Below are 7,687 nucleotides of genomic sequence, written 5' to 3' on the forward strand. Positions count from 1 at the left end.
TTAAAGGGGTTGGACCCCACTGTGAAAGGTACCTTTAAGGGGTTGGACCCTGCTGTCATGCGCTATTGTACTGCTATTTTTGTTTTGTCTGTTGCTATTCTGCTGCTGTGTGAGTGAGAGTGGATGAGACGTGCTGTCAAAGTACGAAGCAAGTGAGGGGGTCTATCTGCGGTTCCGTACCCTGGCGACGGGCTCGGCCAGAGAAAAGCGAAGCGTTTGGCAAAGAGTGAATGAGGATAAATCATATAAACCGTTGGTTTGGAATTCAACCTTACTGTCCGAAGAGGGGCAGATTTTAGAGGAGAAAGATTTTAGTTACTGAATTGAGAACACCCAGGCTCCAACACTTTTCTAATATAACCCCAGCTAATTTCCCTTTTGAAATCCCGTGTTTAGTGTATGAAAACAGTTGTGAAGCTTCTATTTGTGTGCATGTATTAATTGTGAAAGAAAGTGGCATTGTACTTCTACTAGATTGAGTGGGTGGTGTCCAAGCTGCCAGAGGCGAGAACTTGGTATCAGACTAGAAAGAGCAAGAATAAAAAACTTGGCAGAAAATGAAAGCGCAGATAACGTTAGAGTAAGGAGAGAGTGGCAGAGAATAGTGAGAAATTTGAAAGGAACTAGTTAGAAAAGTAAGAGATGAGGAAAAGGTGAAAGCAATGGCAAAGGTGATGGCAGAAGTTGTAAGAATTGTGGACATTGTGATTAATAGGTTTGGGTGTTTATTTCCCTTTTCTGCTTGGTGTTTTGTGCGGAGCTGTAAGGCTCCTGTTATGTGGTGCTTGTGCAGAGCTGAAAGGCTCCTGTTTGGAGGGGACCCGTGCCCCTGTGCCTTTTGTGTTTTGTTGTGAAAAGCCAAAATTAGCAGGTTTCAGTCCTGAGGCGAATCCGGAGCTCCTATCTTGTGGGGAACCCCACCACCAGTCTGTGGTTTATTGTGGAGAACTAGAATTGCCAGATTCTAATCCTGAAGCCAATTCTGCAGCTGCTGCCTTGTGGGGATGGTGTTGTCCCTGTGCAGGCCCAGGTATTTGTCATGCAGCCTCATCTGCAGGGGCTGTAGAGAAACCTATGGGGAAAATGTTTTGCTGTCCTTCCTTGGTTAATTTGTTAGTCACCTCTCTACTCCTGGGGTGGACTTGGTAGAGAAAAAAAAAAAAAAAAAAAAAAAAAAGAGAGATAAAGAACAATTGGTTACTAAAAGATAATTGATTGCTAAAAATGTGATTGGCTATTAAAAAAAAAAAAAAAAAAAAAGAGAGAAGGGGGTTTTAGGCAGTAGGATTGCTTGCTGCCGAACTTGATCTTGTCCAAAAGGAAAATCACTAGAACAAAAAGAGCAAACTGATAAGGCAAACTGCTCCAGGGCAAAAAGCAGAAGCCTACTAAAACCCTGGAAAAAAAAAAAAAAAAAAAAAAAAAAAAGAGGGCAATCCAAATGCCTGATTCACAGACTGCAGACTGCAACTCTTGCAAAACTTTTAAAAGCAGTCTCACTCCCTCCACTGAAGAATCAATTGGAAGAAACCCCACTGAAAACCTGTGGGAGACAATAAAAGTGGTGCAACAAGCACTTCATACAATAAAACTAAAACTCCACTTGAAAACTCTTGTTTCACTCAGACATATTTTTCTTTTTTTTTTGGGGGGGGGGGGAAAGTTTGTTTCTTTTCTTTTTTCTAGGAATGTCAAATGTCCCGACATCAAAGATAAAGAAAGCAGTTTGAGAGCAAGGAAACTGCAAGCAGCAAAATCACACCTAAATGTATGATAATCATTGCTTCACTGTCACTTTGTGTTAGCCCCAAAAAGTTTTACTTCTTTTTTAATAATCGGTCTAGTGGGCCAAATTTTCACTTTTCTTTTATAGGAATCTACCAACACATGAGATGGAGCTGTATGAAAACCAATGAAATTTAAAGTGTCACCATAATTGCTTGCATTGTCAGTTGGTTAATGTTTGTAATTTGTTTGTGTTTTCATTGCAAGTGACTTGGTGAGAGATCAAATAGTTAAAGCATCGTACATATTCTTGAGTTTAATTTTTGTCTAACTTGTTTTGTCTTTTTACTGAAAAATAGTGTGGTTAAGGTCTTATAGATGTATAATTTGTCTCAACCAATATTATCCTGAGAGTTGGTATAAGAATTTACACATATTTGAAATCCTACAAATATGGACTAACCTTCCCAGTTCTGCCTCAGAAGGCTTCAAAATTATTATAATCTGGCTAAATTTTTTAGATTTTCTAATTAGTGAATTAAAAAAAATCTTGATAAAACACAAACAAATCCTACATGAGAAATGATTGAATCCCCCTTCCTAAACCAAGAGGGATACAAAAAAGCCTTCTACCAGCTCTCAAACTAAAGTGCTGTTCAATCTCATGCCATATGTCTTAAGAGGATGTTTTAACTTTTCCTCACCCCTCCTATTTATAGCACATTCTGCAATCTCAGTTGTAGGTGCAGAATGGGATGAAGACAATTTATTCACCAAAAAAAAAAAAAAAAAAACCAAACCAAAAGAACCCCCTAAGTTTGAAAGTCATTTTTAATCCCACCAAAAATAAAGCCACAGTTTGTAGTTTGTGTCAAGATTAAATGACAAGAGTGCTACAATCTGTCTCCTGGAAAACAGAGCATAGCCCTAATGTAAAGATATGTTTGCATGAGGACATTTTGTATGAAAATGTTTTGTGTGTTAGTTTTGTATCATAAAAACTAATCCTTCATAATGTATAGAATTATACAGCAGAGTAAGAATATTATTATAACAAAAACTGTATAAAGAAGCTACAACCAAAGAAGCCTCCTGAAGATACCTGACTAGGACTTTAAAGTGTAAGTTAAACCACTAAGATTAGATAAATACCCATAGATAGTAAAATAACAAATCAAGTGATCCCATTAGTAGGAGATGTTGAAATTCCAGAGAGATCAAAACGGGCTCCCCCAGTGATTATTGAACTATTGGAAGGGGCACAACCAGTGTCAATTAAACAATATACACTAAGGCATGAAACATGAGTAAGAATAGAACCAATAATTACTAAATTTATTAATCAGAGGTTGTTGAGAGAGTGTAGATCTTCCTGCAATTCCCCAATTCTACCAGTACAAAAGCCAAATGAAAGTTATTTATTAGTTCAGGACCTGAAGACACTTTACTCACAAAATTACCAAGTGACTGGGTGTGGTTTTCAGTTTTAGATTTAAAAGATGCTCTCTTTTGTCTGCCATTAGCTGAAAGCAGTCAGGAAATTTTTGCCTTTGAATGGGAAAACCCCAGAACAGGGAGAAAAAGCCAACTTACATAGACTGTATTGCCACAAGGATTCAAGACCCATGATATTTAGAAATCAATTAGCCAAGGAACTTGAAGCCTGGACACCGCCACTTAGAGAAGGTACATTTCTGCAGTACGTTGATGATCTACTGATAGCAACAAGGACCCATGAAGACTGCAAGAACTGGACTGTAAGTCTTAAATTTTCTGAGACTAAATGGATATAGAGTCTCCCCTGAAAAGGCTCAGCTAGTCCTCCAGAAAGTTACATATCTAGGATATGAACTGGCAGGAGGGGAGAGAGCCTTGGGAGAACACAGGAAAGAGACAATTTGTCAAATGCCCAGGCCAACCACTACCAAAGAACTGATAACTTTTCTGGGAATGACAGGATGGTGTAGATTATGGATTTACAACTATGGACTCATTGTGAAACCTTTATACCAACTCCTAAAAGAGATTGGGGGAACTCACCTATGCTGGACACCAGAGACTAATAATGCATTTGTAACTCTGAAACGTGAGTTGATGCAAGCTCCAGCATTGGGCATACCGGATGTCACTAAACCTTTTCTGTTGTTCTCACATGAGAGACAAGGACCGGCGCTGGGACTTTTGGCACAGAAGCTGGGACCGTACAGAAGGCCAGCGGCTTATTTCTCCAAGCAGCTGGACGTGGTCAGCCAAGGATGGCCCACCTGCCTGCGTGCAGTGGCAGCTGTGATCCTGAACATAGAAGAAGCTCACAAGTTCACACTGGGCCAGCAGATAACTGTTTTTGTCTCTCACACAGTGTCAGCAGTGCTCACACAGAAAGGAAATCACTGGTTAACCCCATCTCGCTTTCTCAAATACCAGGCTGTCCTAGCAGAATCGGAGGATGTGAGTATCCAAGTAACTAAAATTTTAAACCCAGCAGCTTACCTCCAGGGCAAGGCTACTGAGGAGCCTGTACAGCATGACTGCATTGAAACCATGCAGGCAGTTTACTCCAGCCGCCCAGACCTAAAGGACTCTCCACTAGAAAATGTAGAAAACTGGTTCACCGACGGGAGCAGTTATATCAAGAATGGTAAGCGGCTCGCTGGGTATGCAGTTACAACCACAGACACTGTCATTGAGGCAAAACCGTTACCCATGGGGACATCAGCTCAAAAGGCTGAAATAATAGCCCTAACTCGAGCCTTGGCGTTGGCCAAAGGAAAACCTATCAACATTTGGACTGATTCAAGGTATGCTTTTGGGGTGGTACACGCTCACGGGGCTATCTGGCAAGAAAGAGGTTTATTAACCTCACAGAAGAAAGAAATCAAGCATGCTACTGAAATCATGCAGTTACTGGAAGCAGTGGTAAAACCTTCAAAAGTGGCTATAATGCATTGTAAGGGACACTCCCAGGGTAACACTATCCCTGAACTGGGAAATGCTATGGCAGACAAAACAGCAAAGGCAGTGGCTGGCAGGGATCAAATTCAAGCCCTTGCTCTAATCCTTTCTAACATCCTTATGGGTGAAAAACCCCCACCATATGACACTGATGATTTAAATTGGGTACAAGAAGGGAAGGAACAAATAGGATCTGATGAGTGGGCTAAAATAAAAGATCTCATTGTAATACCCAGAAAACTACTAAAATTATTTATCCAAAGCGAACATTGCATCAAATCACCTTAGATGACACTTCTTGGGAGTTTAAAGAGGTATGAGACAAACTTGCATCATGGTTACCCAACTTATCCTGGCTTAAACAATTGTTTGTAATAGCTATTTGTGTTATTGCATTCTTACTTAGTGTTTGTATTAGTAGTTACTGTTGTATGATATTATGTACTTGGAATCGTGATGCTTATGCTCAATGACACAAGCATAAACTTAGAAATAAAATAGAGAAGGGTTCTTACTTTAAAGACATGCAAGATTTGTAAAGAATTACAAATAACCAAAGAAAAGGGGGGATTGAAGAAGGGGCAGTCAATAACTAACTCATGTAAGCGCAAGTTAACTATTGGGAGACTAACGCAACCGGGGGCTTGTCACCACAAGCCCCGGCGTGCCCTCGGGCAGAGGGGACGCAGCGTTAGCCTCCACAACGTCCCCGCTGGACGGTTCAGTGGAATCAGCGTGAGATGGGTGCGTGCGCTGGCTCCTCCTCAGAGGAAACACGTCAGGCAGCCGATGATCACGCTGGCGTTTGCCCGGAGGCAAAGAAGGCGGGAGGGGCTTCTGGTGTGAGTTCCAACAGGTTTATTTGCAGGAGGGACCAGGGACCAGCAAAAGCCCCGAGGAGACGCGGGCTAGCCCCCTTTATGGGGGGGTGGAGTAAGGCAGGGAAAGGGAAAACAACCAATGGGGTACAAGCAGAGGGGAGGATACAATTTTTCAGAACAAATGGGGAAAACAGGGAGGCAGGAGTCATAACAGGGAACCAATTAATAACTACAAAAGGGAGAACTTTCTGGAACAGGGGGAGGTAATTTAGGATTGGGAGCCACCCAGGGGGAGGTAACCTAGACCTCAGTGATCTCTTCTGGTGACTGACATTTGATGGTTTCAGCGGGAGAGCAGGCTGACCCACCCCAACAGGAGACAGCAAATGTTAGTCCAGACAGAAAATGTTAATTACAAAGCCTGGGAAGCCGAATTCACCCTAATCTTGTCAAGATAGAGGGGACAAGGATCATCTCAGAGACTGCTGAATCATTCCTCAAAGGACTACGCATGCCCAGGGAGAAAGGTGAAAAGTTCACTGGGAGGATGACTACTGGCCTTCATCAGAAAAGACCCCCGAGGAAGAGGAGAGGTCTTCTTCAGTGTGACCACCAGGACACACAGCGCATTCGTGGCCCATATGCTAATGACTTCCGAGAAATAATTTGTATAACCACACCTGTCCCAAGGAATGTGATGAATATTCATAATTTAACCCTTAATACTGTGTTGTAGAGAGCACCAAGTGTGTGTGTTTGGAGGAGCAATCCCCATACACCCGGTGCGCCGAATAAAGCAAATACCCACTTCTCTGACTCTGTCTCTGAAGTGTCTCCTGGCCCGGTTGTGGCGTGATTCAGTAGATGGCATTGATGTAGACATAGAAGGGATATTTACAGTGGATGCAGGTAGGACCCTGCCATCATGTTCCAAGGATGAGGGTTGGGAACCCAGTGCACGACGCTGAGGTAGAAATTCTTTAGCACATTCCTTGAGTTGGAGAAAAAGCTGACGTACAAAGTCTTTTGAAAATTGAAATTGGTGCTGATGTGTCGAGGAGCTGGAATGTTGTTGAAAATGAATTCCAGGAGTGGGCATTGAAAAAATTGGAGTGGTACCTGTTGCAGTATAAAAATAAGGTGAACCTTGCCATGAAATAGGAATGCCTTGTGAGGCTGTGATGGTTATAATATTTTCGTCACCGAGGTGTTGAGCAGGTACTTGTGGTTGTAAAAGCCCCATAATGTCAGCTGAATAATCTTCAGTAGTTTGTAGAGGATGTGCTGTAAATGATATGTCTTGTCCCGAGACTTCCCGTGTAACTGGGACAATATTTATCTTGTTCTCCTGGTGGAAGAATAGAAGGAAATGTAGTAAAATTTGGACTTTGCTGCGTTGGAGGCATCGGCTTTGATTCCATGGTGTTGAATTTGAAATATGATTGAATTTGCTGCAGTTGTTCTGTTGTTCCACTGGGTGAAGCTGTTGCTCCATGGACTGAATGCTGAGGGTCTAATGCAGGTTTGAGATAGACGATGGCGCCGGCATAGATGGGATGGAGGATGGAGGCTGGAGCCGTGGCCGTGCCGGGGCTGGGGCCAGGGTCGGCCCGAGCCGCGGCTGTGCCGGGGCTGGGGATAGGGCCTGCCCGCACCGCGCTTGGCGCGGTGGAAGAAATCGGCTGGCTAGATGCCGCTGCGGCTGTGGGGCAGCGCTAGTCTGGGCGAATCGCGGCTGCGCAGGTATCATACGGCGGAGAAGCTATGGAGGATATCCCATATTGCGCAGTCGCAGAGGCGGGGTGGCCGAAACGTGGAAGGGATGTAGCGTAGGACGGAGGAATAGGAGCAGCGGGAGTGATGACGCAATGAATAGGCGATGGGAATTTTGCAGCCTGTGGCGCGGTGTATAAGTCGAACGCAGAAGTAGGTGGAAAACGGGACTGCTCCGGTACCGTCCCTGCCGAACAGGGCTGCGAGGGGGGGGACTACAGGAGTGATGGGCGCGGACCCCGGAACTGCCCGTGATGTCGGAGGAGGCGAGCTAACGTCTACAAGTTGTGCGACCGGCCCGCCCGACGGAAGGATCTTGGAAGACGCCGGTAAACGTTCCCCTGTGGCTTGGGCAGTAACAGAGGGTGCGGGCGGGATCGCAGACGGCGGGGCTACTGAAACCACACCTTCGGGGA

The sequence above is a fragment of the Coloeus monedula genome (assembly GCF_965178545.1).
Source record: "Coloeus monedula genome assembly, chromosome: W".
NCBI classification, from domain to species: Eukaryota; Metazoa; Chordata; class Aves; order Passeriformes; family Corvidae; genus Coloeus; species Coloeus monedula.